Source organism: Dromiciops gliroides, chromosome 2, assembly GCF_019393635.1.
Source record: "Dromiciops gliroides isolate mDroGli1 chromosome 2, mDroGli1.pri, whole genome shotgun sequence".
Lineage (NCBI taxonomy): Eukaryota > Metazoa > Chordata > Mammalia > Microbiotheria > Microbiotheriidae > Dromiciops > Dromiciops gliroides.
This window is the reverse complement of record NC_057862.1, coordinates 225,668,224-225,684,817: the sequence shown is the minus strand read 5'-3', so window position 1 is coordinate 225,684,817 and position 16,594 is coordinate 225,668,224.

Here is a 16,594-nt window from a genome sequence, read left to right as displayed (position 1 = left end):
TCTATACTATGATGAAAGATTGGAACAAGACCTTGGTGGAGGGTTCAGTATATATTGGATAGCTATTACTTGTTTTTGCTAGTAAGGTATCTCCTCTAAAAATATGAACTATAAATCAATTTTTTATCAGCAGGATACATATGGTTCATCAGGGTCATTATTATTACTATAAATTATGTTATTAAACACTAAAATGCCAGTTAATAGATGATTTATATACACAAATATGTGTGTATTTGTATGTATATAAACATGTGTGTTTATACTTATATGTTAATCAAACTATTATACAATAACATTTATGTTTAAATATATGCAAAATAAATGGAATTAGTGTACAAGTAATTGTTCTCTATCCATTTGAATCTAAGCTGAGTAACTTTCACAGAACAATCCCTTTTTCTAGAATCCTTATGCAGAACCTGACTCTCTTTCTCTCTCTCTCTACATTTCATTCCATATATGCATATGTATATGTGTATATAAATATATACATATTTATGTATGGACATACATATATGCATGCATTTATATGTGTATGTGTGTACACACACATTAATGCATATACATATGTATGTAATACACACACATAAATATATGCGAATGTACACACATATATACATACGTGTGTGTGTGTGTGTGTGTGTGTGTGTGTGTGTGTGTGTGTGTGTAAAAGCAGCATTTTAGTGGTGGGTCAAAGATGAAAATAATCATCAGGTTAAACATGTGGATTTTTGTGGGTGTCCAGACCTTGAAATTTTGTCAATACAATCCATATTTGTATAGATAAGGATTATTTAAGCCTCATGAACCTTTCTGGAAGTAGTCCCAGTTTGGTATGATATCTACATGTCTCTTAAAGAAGAATGATTGATAATGTGAGGGCATCTTTACTTCAGTGACTTGTCATAGTAAAACTTCTGATCCACTCTCTTGTGCTTATATGCTCCAGGCCATCTGTAACATAGAAGTCAATAACTCATACTATCACCTCTACCTTATTGGCTGTAAAATGTTGCCCAGTCTAAAGTCTGCTTGCCAATTTTCCAAAGTTGGTTATTTGGTGATGGCTATTGATGTTATTATTTAATTACATATACTCTTTTAAAAAATTAACAAGGATTTATTTTCTTTCCCTCCTATCTCTTTCACCCACTAAAAATAAAGGAAAAAAAAACCCTTTTTCAAATATTTTACAGGTTCGCAAACCAAGTTAAAAGCTTTATAAGTTGTTCCATTTCCCCCCTCCTTCTCCTCCAGTCAGTTCTATTTTTTCATAGCTACAACATGATTAAATCCAGCCTTTAGAATGATTCTTCTTTTATTTGATATAATTTATTATTTTTATGACATCAAATCTATCACTACCTTCTCAGGGTTTTGGGTCTAAGGTCAATGGTAGAGTGAGTTAACATTTATCTTCCCTGGCTCTTCCCTAAAAGGGGAGAGTGTGAATGATAAAGGCCAGGTTCCATCAACTGATCTTATAACATCCACTCTTCGACTCAAGTCATTAGAAGCAGTTTGTTGTTAGAGTTTGAGTGAAATTGGCAAGGAGACCTGTTTGCCAGTCAGTGCACTCTAGGAAGTCCAACTGTGGCCATGGGAAAACAGGATCATTTCCAAGGATCACAGGCTTTGAATTAAGAGAACCCAAAGAAAAATATTTAGTGGTGTGAAAGCTATGAACTGAAGTGGCTCCAGCTGCCACATTTGGATGGTGTAAGACGGTCTGATTAGGGCAACCATTTCACACAGAAATAGCTTTTCCCCATGCTAACAAATGCACAATCATTTTGCTTTCCTAACACCCTTCTCTTCTTTCCTGATTGGAGGAAAAGCAAAATAGAGACTGGAAAAAAAGTGATGGGTAATAAATGCCCAGATAACATTCACCTTTAAAACAAAATTATTGAACCTAATTTAAAAAACTCCTTTTTTAAAACTTTCATTGGTATTGTGTAGTTGACCTTACTGATTTCAGACTTCCCATAAAAAAACAAAGTGTACAATCCATAAGGGCCAGAGACTGAATGATAGAATTCTCAATTTAAAAAAATTAAAGGTTTAAAGATCTAAGCAATTTAACCTATGAATCCCTTTTCAAACTCTCACCCTCACCTCACCCCTTCTCCATCTCTGATCAGCTCCTTCCTTATTCTCATTGCCTACTTATACTTGACAGCACAAATTAAAGAGAGAACAATTTTTATCCAAAAGCAACACTTCACACTGAAGCCACTTCAACACCTTCCAGTTTTACCCCTTCAAGCTGAAAGGTTTCATAGATGGTGATTAATACAAATAATAAAGAACCTATTCATAAAAAAGTGTTCCTTACTCACTGGGGCAACATTTGCTTAAGCATTTTTCTTTTTCTTTGGAGCAGAACCATAGAGAATGCTTGACTTCATAGAAACCTTACCTATTTACACAGGTGTGTACCAGAGAAATATTTTTATACACATTTCACTTTCTTTAAAAACATAAAATAAAAAAGCTCAACATGGCTGAAAACCCTGGAGACTAAATCTTTCCATCCTGTAAAATTGTAATGCAGAAGCAACTGCATCCATTTCCCTAGGACTGAGACCTTTGTCCAAATGAAATGGAATTCTGATGATCCCAATCACTGGAGTGAGAAGAACACAGTGCACCTGGGTTTTCTTCTTGAAGACTATAATTGAGATGCCTTTATAATATCATATAGGTGGATAGTTGAAGGTATTCATGATCTTTGACAGTATCAATGTTGAGGTTTCATTCAAACTAAAAATGTCAAGGGAAAAGTTGTAGTTTCTTCATTTTGGTTCTCTTAATCCTACTTGGAGATCTCTTAAACAGTTCTTAAAATACAAACTTAAGGACACCATGTATTCCTTTTTCTGGTATATCTACCTTACGACAACACAACAGATCAAAAATATTTATGGTATAATAGAAAAAGTAATGTAAAATAAATATCTGACACCTGACCCCAATGCCAGCCAGCAAGGAGACATACCTAACTCATTGGTACTATAACAATAAAGCTGTCTGACTAACTTTTGTAAGACAAACCTTTTTCTCCCTGAAGTCCAACACTCTCTTTTGAACCATTTCTTGTCCAGGAATCTATGCTGACTTTAGCCTTCTGCAAAAAAATGCATTTTTTGACTTCTGTCTAGACCTTGTCTTTGATTACTCTCCAGCCTCTGGCTTGAATCAGTACGGCTTCCAATTCATTTTCTCCAAGCATAATTTGGATTATAGCCTTCTTTCCTCAGGAAGAGTCCTTCTCTTAGGCTCTGTTAATTGAGACTTAATCTCTAAGATATATGGATTCCCTCCATAGGACTTGGGTATTTGAGGAGTCAAGGTTCTTCCACTTAATAGCCACTTAATCTTGAATAAATGTTTTATGTTCTTTGAGCCTCAGTTTTCTCATATAAAAAAATAGAGATTATATTTTCACTATGTACCTCATATGTTTGATTTGAGACTCAAATGGGATTATAGAACATGAGACAATTAAGCCAAAAGCATCCCAGAAATGATCTTGTTGATCCCTATCATTTTACAGATGAGGAAACTGAGATCCATAGAGGATAATTGACTTACCTATGGTTATTTGTTTGTATGTTTTTGCTTTTTTGTTGGACAATGAGGGTTAAGTGGCTTGCCCATGGTCACACAGCTAGTGTCAAATGTCTGAGGCTGGATTTGAACTCAGGTCCTCCTGAATCCAGGGCCAGTGCTTTATCCACTTCGCCACTTAGCTGCCCCCTTTGGTTATAAATCTAAGGACAGGATTTGGCTCCAGAGCCAGTGAGATCTCTTTTGATTGTGTGATACTCCTTATTCAATTAATTTGTCCTTACTCCATTTTTTTCTCATTCCCCTACAATATTAATGCTTAGAATATTAATTACAACAACTATAAAACAAGACATTTGCATTTTTAAGATTTTCAAAGTGCATTGAATGCCTTGTTAGATACTCAATGCAGCCCAGCCTTATATTATTGTATACCAAACATATAACTATCACTATTTTAGAAGTGAGGTAATTAAAACTCAAATATCTTAAGCAAAATATTCACAGACACAAGGGTAATATTTGGAAGAGATTGGATTCAAATATAGGAATTTGACATTTTAAAATGTTGGCATTAGGATTATAATCTCACTATTAAAATTTACTTTTAGGGGGCAGCTAGGTGACACAGTGGATAAAGCACTGGCCCTGGATTCTGGAGGACCTGAGTTCAAATCACTTAACCTTCATTGACCTGCAAAAACAAAAATAAATTACTTTGTCCACCTAGGAACCTAGAAAGGAATGGGGAGTGGACCTGTAATGTAATTGGTATAGGGAACTTCCAGATGTAGAGACCTTCCCACCCCCACCTTAGCAATGAAAGTCTTCATTTTTGTTCTACCTATAGCCTGAAAGAGTTGATCACTGAAAGCTGTGATGTTGCCAGGGTAACCCAGTATTTGTCAAATGTAGATCTTCACCTTAGGTTCTCCTGTTTTCAAGACTTGTTCTCAATTTTTTATGTCATCCAACCTTTCTAATAATTTTTAAAGCATGACATTAATCCAATTTATCATTTTCATCATAATAAAAATAGCTAATTTTTCTCCATTATATAGTTTATTAAATGTAACTGTTTCTTCATGACGATAACTGAACATTTCATGTTATGGACATATGGTCAGTAATCCTCCATAATTCATAGGGAAAAGCTAGCCTAACATCCTTTCTACAAAACTAATAATATAGAAGGAGAAAGAATGAGGGATTAAGAAATAAAATAATCAACATTCTTTTGTCTCTACCAAGAAATTACTTAAAATAGGTAGTACAAGTACTTTCCTTGTGCAATTCTCATTAATGCAAAAGAATGAGGGGATGTTTAAAAGCAGAATCTGAACCATAGTACCCAGGTAAGTGCAGTGGATTAAAAAAAAAACTTACATTTTAGGGGTTGGCGAAATGTTTACTGTAGATATTACAACTATAAAACTAAGGCGGTCTCAATTTTAAACCAAAATAGTTCATTCTTTAGATGGGTCTGTTTTGTTAGTTTTTCACTATTTTTTATAGAAATCCTTTTTACCACCTGTTCTTTTTGTGCTCCAGGCTCTTCTTTGAACACAGAGAGAAGAATGTCTGTGACAATTATATGCCATAGCACATGGCCTTTATTCTCTAAGGTAGAGGCCTAATGTAAATGTGTGGTTTTCATTTAGTTTAACTCTAATTGCAAATTAAATCAGAGGGATTTTAACCCTTTAAGAATTTCAGGTATTGGTTCAGGTTTTGAATATTTCTTTTTTGTTTTAATTATTACTACCCTTTGTCTCTTTAGCTAAAAGTAGATAACACAGGTAAGGACAGATATATTACTATTATTCCCTATTCCACATGGTATATAGACCATTTCATTAGTTGGGTAACTGATTATCAAATATTGAGTTTTGAGTTTGTAACTCATACCATCATTAGGATAGGAGCATGGGATTTTTAATCCTATACCTACTGAGCAACAATGAATACATACATACAGACATGCATACATGCATGTACACATACATAAATATATATACATATACATATATACACACATATATAGTATATAAGATAGGTATACAAATCAAACATTTATTGCCAAATTTCTTGTGACCCCCACATTTAGTTACATGATCCCATATGGGGTAGTGACCCACAGTTTAAGAAGCATTTATCTAATCAGTTAATAAATATGTATTAAGTACCAACTAGGTGCCAGCCATTGTGATCAGTACTGGGGATCCAAATACTAAATAGAAAGATCATTCTTCTTTTTAAGAAACTTGCAGGATAATGGAGGAAGGCAATACTTTAAGGACAATTTAAAATAAGGTGGGGTGGGTGGGAAAATAAAGAAAGATGTGACAGGGCATGATCAAAAATGCCAAAGGAGTGCAGCCAGGTAGTAATTGAAGAGATGACTGGATTGGGTACTCTCCTTAAATGGACCTTTTTGAAAGCTCCCTGCTCTGCCTTTCAATCACTGACATACCAGACAGAGAGGGTACCAAGTTGTGAGTCTCAAATTTGATGTGATTTTTCAGGATGATGAATTTCTGGTGATGTGATAAAAGAATATAGGTAGTTGTGAAAAGACAGAATCATAGAATGCAATAGTAATTTGCTCATTTTAGATTTAATTTCCTCAATGAGAAGTTAGTCAATTTAATTCAACAAATATTTGTCAAATGCCAATTATGTATAAGGTACTGTGTTATGCTCCAGTCATATAAAGAAAAATAAAACTCTCATTGTCCACAAGGAGCTTACAAGGTAATGGAAGGGATGTAGCTGGTACACAGTTAAATAATTTTGTATTACTGGATATTTTTGAAGCATGGGACTAACTGGAGGAATTTTGAAAGTCCTTATTTAGGAGGTGGATTCTGAATGGTTTTAATGGAGAGTAAGGGTTTTATGCAACAAAAAAGAGAGGTGGAGATGTATCATGGAGGATTGGTTGTGCAAAGTTATGGAAGTAGGAACTGGATTAACATGTATATCAATGAGATCTCAGACCAGTTTGATTAAAATAGAAAGTACCTACATGGGGATAAATGAGGGAGCTACTTCATCTTGCTAGTTTGAAAATTAAAAGGGCCATAATTTCATCAGTATGCATGATGATTTCTTCACTATGTCATCAGTTTATCAGTATCTTTTTAATGAGTTGTTTTGACTAAACTATTTATTATTTGTTGGCCATCATTCTGACAATGATCTATGCATTTACTATAGTTTTATGCTCACTTTTATGACTCAATGAGGCACCTGAATAAAATTTTCAGATAGTAAACATTATATAGTCAGACTTCTTGATTGGACATAGGAAGACCCGGTTTTGAATCTCACTTCAGATCCATATTAACTGTGTCACCCTAGCCAAACCATTTAACTATTTTCAGCTTCAGTTTCACCATCCATGAAATAACGAGGTTGTACTTGATCATTTCCAAAATCCATTCCAGCTCTAAATCTATTTGATGCAGTGAACAAAACACTATACATGGAATCAGTAGGAAATGAGTTGCAAAGCCACCTTGGATACTTCCTAGCTGTGTGAACTCAGAAAAATCTTTTGTTTTTCATTTTTTTTCTGCTTTAGTTTCCTCCTCTGTAAAGTGAAGATTATAATAGCACATACCACCTAGGGTTGTTGTGAGAATAAAATGAAATAATATTTGAAAAGTGCAAACATTAAAGTTCTAGCTTTATTATTATTATTATTATTATTATTATTATTATTATTATTATTATTATTATTATTAAATTATACCAACACAGGTTTCTTCATTCTAGCTACAATGCTCTTTCTACTCTATCCTGAAATCAAACAGGAAAATTTAAATAGTACCAGCTAAAATAGAAAAGCAGATTCCTATAGTGAGAAGAGGCTTAAATCAAGACAACTTAGTTTGAATCCTAGTCCTGGCAATTAATTGCTAGTTATAAGGACATAGCAAGTCACTTCATCCTACTTTGTTTCAGTATCTTAATTTGTCTGGTGGGGGCTAATAAGGTGTGAATTATTTTAATTGTGAAATATAAAATGAAAAATAGCTTCTGCCTCAAGGAGTTTACATTCTACTAGGAAATATAAACAGGTAAATAAAATATGGATGAACAGGAAAGGCTTTCCAAAGAAAATTAAATTTGGAGGAAACTAAAGATTCCAAGAGAAATAGGTAATGGTGTCAGGGGGGAGGATTGAAGGAGGATCCACATTAAAGATATGAGGAATGATGTGTTGTTCAAAGACACTGAAAAGGGAGATGCAGTGCTGAGTTTGAGGAATAGCAACTGTCTATTTTGGCCTGAGTAGATGGAAATGTGGAACTGGTGCTTAAGAGAGGCTGGTAATACTGCTTTTAATTCAATTCTATTTATTTTTAAGTACCTACTATGTATTAGAAATTGTAGCAAGCCCCTGGAGATAAAAAGTAAATTGCACTTGCCCTCAGGGGGCTTACATTTTCCTGATGAATTACTTTTCAAGTAATTACCATAGAAGTGATAGTTGGGTTTATGAGTGAAATTACAGGAAGAGAATGATGAGAGAGAGAAAAAAGAGGCATTAAGAAGATTATTTTGGGAAATGCCTAGAAATTATAAATCAAAAAAAGGATAGTTGAAATAAATGGAGAAACATCAGTCATAAAAGGAGCAGAGGAATTAAAGATGTAAAATGTCAGAAAAAAGGAGAGGAATGAAATTTCAAGAAAGAAAAACAAACAGGTTACACATAAGAATTTCATGTGAGCCCAAGAGGTCCTGGCAAAGGAAAACTAAAGAAAAACTACTGGATTTGGCAATTAAGCAGTCACTGGTATCCCTTAAAGTAGCAGAGTCAGTTTCAATGAGATCACATTATTGTAATCCTTTATTGAAGTATTTCGAGTGACTTCCCTGTTACCTTTACCATAAAGAATAAACTCTATTTGTCACGTAAAGCTTATAAAAATGTGGTACCATCCTTATTTTGAGCCCAATTAAATATTACTCCCCTCCATATTTGGTCTAAGGTCCAGCTATGCTAACCTTCCTGCTGAGTGATCTTCTTGCTATTCCACAAAGAACACTCCAAACTCCCTTCCCTGTGTTTTTGCACTGCTACCCCCCCCACCATGCCTGAAATGCTTGCCTTCTAAACCTCTGCCTCATGAAATCCTTGGTTTCCTTCAAGACAGAGTTCAGGTACCTTACCCATAAGGTTGTTCTTTGTACCTCCTATCTCCTAGTGCCCTCTATCTAAAATTACCTTTTTTTTTTTTTACCATTTGGTTGGGTGTGACTTTTTTCCAATTAACCAATATTTCTGTACATTGCATTAAGGGAATCTTGAGAAACACACAATCACACACACACAAAGAAAGGAATTACATACATATATAGTCCAACCCTATCACAAGTGTAAAAACTGAGGCTTGGAGAAATTTGATGACTTCCCAAAAATTGCACAGCTAGGTTGTATCAAAGACAAGGATAGAAGACAGGTTTCCTGGATTCTCAGACCATTGCTCTTTCCACCACACTATTTTTCCTAATTAACTCATGGTCAGAGGAGTTTTAAAAGTGCAGAAAACTCCTAGTGCAATCTTGACATTGAGAGATAAGATTACTGTCCGCCTTACTGGCTTTTCATGCTATGGTTAGAGAGCTTCATGATACATCATTGTATACACAGAGGGCACCATTCGACCTAAGGGCTAATCAAATAAACATGAACTCAAACTGTTCTCTTGTAGGGCTTTCTGTATTCAATAATTACATATACTATTTTGAAAGGTAAGTATCCATTTGTTTGCAGTAATCACATAAGCAGGTATAATAATGCCAAACACATGGACAGTTAAACCCCTTGTACCCTCAATCTGCCAAACTCACGAAGCAAATTTCAAAATCCATTTGGTCATATGACTTATATTTGTTGTTGGAACCTTTTGTGTATGTCTATTACAATAAAAGGGAGGTAACTGATTTTGGAGATATTCAAACCAAATTGTGTTTCAAAGCTTAGGAATCATATACCTATGATTCCTTGTAATGTGATGGGATTTTTTAATGAGCACAGAGATTGGCACCAGCATTCCTTTCCCTTCATTAGTATTCCACATGCCAGACAGCCCTTGTTGGGTTTGTTACTATTTTCTTCTTTGCTCATGTTGGCTACTTACTGGGTTGTTTGGGAAGCTTTGAACCAGGGCTCATATTATTTATGAGCATATGAAGGTTTCCAGAAATTCTGACATAGCTGTTTCTAATACCCTCCCCTTCCCCCCCCTCTTGTTACTGCTTTTGAGACAAAGATTAAATAAATGTTTTCATATATCTCCCTGGATTAAATGCATGCATGTTCACATTTTCTTCTTTCTCCCTCCTCAAGAGCCCTAACTTGCTAGGTTGTTTTGAGACCCATCTGAATCCATTCTTCCATGCACACATCCCTTAGACACCCTCCTAGATGAAAATTTCATTTCCTTTTTAATCATGAAGTTGAAAGTCAAGAGACAACTCTTGGGTTTTATTATACAAGTTCCAAGATGTTTCAACAAGAAATCATGTGGGCACAGGGAGTGCAACATGGGGCAACGGGGTGGGAAATACAAATATTTTTTAACTTCAAAGTTGAGAAAAAGAATCAATCAATCACTCTGAAACCATTGGCTGCATACCTTTTATTGCCTTTTAAACATGTCTAGCCAGACTGAAATATAAATAGAGGAGGGCATTGGGAAGATTGTTACCCTTTTTCTTTTTCCACCAAACTATTCTGAAATTTACTTACTATGAGAACACACATTGTGTACAGTGAGTGCATTTTTTACAAGAAATTTTCTACATTGAGGATATAAAGTGAAAGACACTTGCTTAACATTTTTTTCTCACAATGCCTGCAGGAAATGTAAACATCTGGTTTAAAAAATAAATTTTATTTAACCATTTTCATGACAATGGCACATCACCATTAATTTTACATATATGTATATATATATATAAAGAAAGAATGACAAGATGGTAGGATATAGATATAGATATGGATATGGATATAGATATGGATATAGATATAGATAGTCATTCCTGAATTTTATTTTTGTTATTAATTTTGCTTTCTTGCTTTTTCCCTCTGTAGAAGAATGTTGATTAAAATTCATCATAAAATTTCTTCTTTTGAGAGGCAGTCTTTCTCAGTGCTTATTACAGGATATTTACCTTATCACCCCTTAGGAGGCAGCTAAAAGGTTCATTTGATAGAGTGCTGGGCCTGATCCTGAATTTATATCTGAACTCAAGCTCTTCCTACCTGGGTGACCTTGGAAAATTTATTTAACTTCTCTTTGCTTTAGTTTCCTTAATTTTAAAATGGAAATAATAATACATAACTTCCAAGGTTTTTCTTAGGATTAAATGAAATATTTTTAAAGAGCTCAACATAGTGCCTGGCACGTAATAGACACTTAGTAAATATTTGTTTTCTATGTTTTTTACACCCTGTCCCTCTCAGAAATTAGCTCTGAACTGCTAGATCCAGAGCCCTTTCAGTCCTCATACTTTATCTCTCTGCAGATTTTGACACTTTTAACTCTTCTGTCCTACATACTCTTGCAACCTTTGGCTTCTATTAAATTGCTCTCTCCTGTTTAGCTTCCTGTCTAGCCACTCATAATTTAGTCTCCTTGGTTGATTGCTCCTCCTTGTCCCAGGCCTGTTAATGTAGGTTTCCATTAAAGCTCAATCCTGTCATGCCATATCTTTTCTCTCCTTACCCTTACTGATCACCTTAGACTGCATGTGTTCAAATATCATCTCCATGTAGATTATTTATAATTTTCTTTTCTCTCTCTTACTTTTTTTTTCAGGTCAATGAGGCTTAAGTGACTCGCCCAGGGTCACACAGATAGTAAGTGTCAAGTGTCTGAGGCTGGATTTGAACTCAGGCCCTCCCGAATCCAGTACTGCTGCTTTATCCACTGTGCAACCCAGCTGCCTGATATCTAATTTTCTAAATCCAATCCTAATATTTCTCCAGAAATTAAGTTCTAAATTTTCAATGGCATTTTGGATATGTCATACTTCTATACCTAATTCAGGATATCCATAGTAAATATATTACTTCTAGCCGTAAATCTGTCCTTCCATACATACTTCCAGTAACCCAAGTTTGGATTCTTGATGACCTAATAGGCTCATTTGTCTTAGTACTACCCTATATACAATCCCTTGTTATGCCTTAATGATTCTACCTTTATGGAGTTTCTCACATCCATGTCCTTCTCTCCACTTAAATGCCCTCTCCCCTACTTTTGGCCCTCATTACTCTTCAGGTGTACCCTTTCAAGTTTTCTAATTGATCTCTCTTTTCCTAGTCTTTTTAAGACTTTAATCTGCCTTCCATAGCCATATAACTTCTAAACCAAGACAAAACAAACAAAAATACTTCCTAAGGCACAGGTTTAAACTTTTTGTGTTTATCTTTATTGTAGGTTAAATACATTTTCTCCAGAATATTCTCATCTCAGTCTCCCAGAATCTTTTTATTCTTTCAAAATTTGTCACATCATAGCTCCTCCCATGAAATCTTTCCTGATCCCTATCTATACACTCCACTTCCCAAACCATTCATGCATCCCCAGTGTCAGCACTCCTTTCTCAAATTGCCTTACATGAATTTGGCTGTGGATGTATTTCATTGGAGGCAGACACATTCATTTTTATCTTTCTATTTCCAGTGTTCACCACGGGACCTTGAACATAATATGTACTTTATACATACATACACACACACACACACACACATATGTGTGTGTGTGTGTGTGTGTGTGTTTGAACCTTATATTTGTTGTTTAATTGCTTACATTGTATCAAAGAATAAAGGTACTGTACAAATGAAAGCTTCCTTGGAAACCATCCACTACCCTTTTGGTTTGTTTGTTCTATGAAGAATATCAAAGAACGCAATATGTGGGCTACATTTCATAAGAATCTGGGTTTTACTTGTTTTTCCCAGAACCCATGGTGACTTTTCTGTGCCTAAAATTTCTTCAGCTGGAAATAGTGATTTGGGTCAAAGGAAAAAGGAAAGGAAAACATTGTAGCAGTAAGGTTTTGTTAGCTCTATATTGAATGACTCTGGAAATGTTTTGTGACACAGCAGAAGTCATTCTCTCTATTTAGTAGAAAGCTAAAAGCCAGTTTAAGGGATCATACTATTTATTAGATATATTGGTATATATGATATATGAGTGACAAATGATATAGGTTGATTAATAGAAATAGCAAGAATGAGTATCTATTACTTGTCCTTGTATGGTAGCTATTGCAGAATCTGAGAATACATAGAGTAGTTATAGAAAGATAGGCACACTTGTACATTGCTGGTGGAGTTATAAATTGGTCTAAATATTCCGGAAAGCAACTTACAGTCATGCTAATAAAGTGACCAAAATGTCCACATTCTTTGATACAGACATCTCACTCTTAAGTATATACATCAAGGATATCAAAAATAAAAAAATAGTTTCCATAATTATCAAAATATGCATAGCAATATTTTTTGATAAACAAAATTATTGGAAACAAAGGAGATACAGATTGATTGGAGAATGTCTAAAATCACAATATTAGTATAATATAGTATTATAAACATAATGTAACAATATAGTATAATAAACAAAGATGTATTTTGAAATGAGGCAGAAAAATATAGATAGAGGCAAGTTAAGTATATATAATGACTATAATAGGTTAAATGGGGGGAAAAAAAGGAAAAAAATCTAAATGCTATGGGATTAAAATGACCAAGCTTTTGACCATAAAAGCATAACATTTTATATCAATGTTCTAGTAATGGGTTACATCATACCATGTTTGGGTGATATCAATGTGGAACCTAATCCATTGTGTTATATCTCCACTTCAACTTATTTATTATCCACAATTGTTGTGTAAACATATCTGGTTCTATATTTTATTACTGTCCTTTTTCTACAGAATCTCCCATTAATTACTGTTTGCTCTATTCTCAAGTCCTTTTTGAGATTTGTTTTTATGCCTGAAATGATTTAGCAGATGTGACTTGGTAGTCATTTATTTTCTTTTTTCTCTTGTGAAAACTTTATTGATATATTTGTTTTTACATCATTCTTTCTTCATCCAGTACACAGAAAGACATCCTCTATAACCAAATCTACTTTCTCTCATCTCCCTCTCCTCTCTGTAAGTGGGGATTATGGGTATGGACTACTGTATATAATTTCTGATATTTTGGGGTGCAATGGTTAGTTTTAATCAATTGCTTTACCTCTCTTTAATGTTTTTTATTCTTATAAGGATTCCCTGCATGATTAGTAAACAAGGAATCATATGTTTATAAAATATAATAACATAAAATAAGAAAATTACCAATCAATGTTTTTTAAAAAATAACTGCTAAATTATATCATTTTATTCATATTGGGTACAAAGGTTATGCCAAAAAGGAAACTACAGGGTGGGTCAAAAGTCATGAATATCTATCATTTATTTTGTTTTTAATTTATAATACCATAGCATCATATATAGTGTATATAGTAAATTAATTTATATTACATGTGAAAGGAGATATAAACCCTATGTTACCATGTCCTTTACACAGGTTTGTAAAGGAGGCCATGAATGCATTGCCTCCTATTTGAGGGTAAGCGCATATCTACTACCTATTCTCCAGAACTCAGAGAGATTTTTCCTACACCTTTATGACTTCATAGAAGGAGCAAGCTGATAAGGTTTTACTATATATATCTAACTCCAGTCCAGTCAATTAAAAGTGTCTTGAGAGACATTAATCAGAGTATATCTATATATATATATATATATATAATCAGAGTATATCTCTGAAGGAAGGGCCCCTCTATCAGGTATCTTCATGGGGATGTAACAAAAGAATCATTCAGATATTTTGCATTATGACTTATGACTGGAAGAGAGATATGGAAAGCTAAATGTTATTTGAAAGGACTAGTTTATATAAGAAAAATTGAGTGATTATTTTTAATTGAACAAAACTAACCCAAGGAAAGAACCCTCAGGAACTTCTTTCAGACTATTACTAGCTGTTTGAAGAGTAAGTCATTTAACTACTTCTTCTTCTTCTTCTTCTTCTTCTTCTTCTTCTTCTTCTTCTTCTTCTTCTTCTTCTTCTTCTTCTTCTTCTTTTGGTGAGGCAATTGGGGTTAAGTGACTTGCTCATGGTCACACAGCTAGTAAGTGTTAAGTGTCTGAGGCCAAATTTGAACTCAGGTACCCCTGACTCCAGGGCCAGTGCTCTATCCACTGCACCACCTAGCTGCCCCAGTCATTTAATTTCTATCTGTCTCAATTTCTTATTCTGTAAAATGTGCATGATAATAATAGCATCTACTTCCCAGTGCTGTTGTGAATATCAAATAAGATTATATCAGCAAAGTGATTAGCACAATGCCTGGCAAATGAGATGTTTATATAAATGAAAACTAACAAATAAATATGTTATGAGTGTGTATATGTGTGTTATATATGCATATATAACATACACATATGTGTGTATGTTTTTTCTACCTCTTTAACTATTTTGCCCCTAAGCTGCTGCTTTGTGTATAGTACATGCTGGGGATAGAGGGGGAAAAATAATAAGAGTATACATACACACACACACACACACACCACACACCAGATTTCTCTCTCCCCGATTATTTAAGAGCCATGTAGTAATCATCATTAATTTGTTTCAGGTATATTAGAAAATTCTGATTCTACTTAACTGTGCTATTATCCAGTCCATATTTGTTATGGGAATATTAAGAAAGTCTTATCACTGACTTGTTATGATTAAAGTATACTATGTTTCCAAGATTCCTCTTAGCTAGAAGCATATGACCCACATCAAGAATGAGAATAAAGATGCCATGCAATTACTCTTTAATCACTATCATGTCTGCCTGTTCACAAGCTATTCTTTTCTAGTTATATCCTAGAAGTTTGGCAGGAATCTACAATATTTAAATTCACCAGATTAGTATTTAAATAATTAACCTTTTCCCTGTTTTTTTTTCAATTTGGTCCATTATTTGTCCATTTCTTATCCAATAGCACCATGCCTGTTTTTTTGTATTCCTCAGAGCTCACTGACAATAGCATAACAATCACATTTAGAAGATCTTTCTCTACCCTGGGAAATATAGCTCATTTGTGCCAAGTGACAAACTCATTGAGAAGAGTTGAGTACTCTCTTAACATTTAATTTTCAATGGGATTTAATTCCCTTCTATCCTGTAATCTCTCCCAAATGGACACCACTCCACTTTCCTTACTGTAGAAAATAGAAGCAAAGCGTGAGTTAACTCATTCTTCCTTGTCTTCCATGCCTATTTATTTTCATTCCAAGGATCCTTCCAATGTTTTTCAATTTGCTTTTGTGGCAAAACCCAGTTCCACCTATGCTTTAACATCCTTGGCAACATTTTGCAGTGCTTTACTTCACTTTAATTCCCTTTGTTTACTTATTCTTTCCTCAATTAGATGGATAGCTATAGAGATAGCTAGCTAGCTATAGCTAGCTAGCTAGATTTGATTAGATGTAAATGTATATGACCTGAAACAATAGGATATGATATATGATATGATATAATATGGGTGTATATGTAGATTTCAACAGCTATGTACTGTTTTCCAAGTCAGTTTTCCAAGATGAAAATGTAAACAAAACAGACTTTTAAGTTTAATCTATATTATCTTCATCATTTTCATAAATCTAAGGCATCAACAAAAATCTGAATAAGCCAGGATTCATAGAATGTGCTGATCTCTAAAATGTAAAGTATGATATTGAAATTTAAAAAATCAGCTCTTGATAGGCAATTCTACCTGGCTGCAACTAACTGTCTGTCTGTCTGTCTATCTGTCTATCTATCTATCTATCTATCTATCTATCTATCTATCTATCTATCTATCTATCATCTATCTATCTATCTATCTATCTATCTATCTATCTATCTATCTATCTATCTATCTATCTATCTATCTA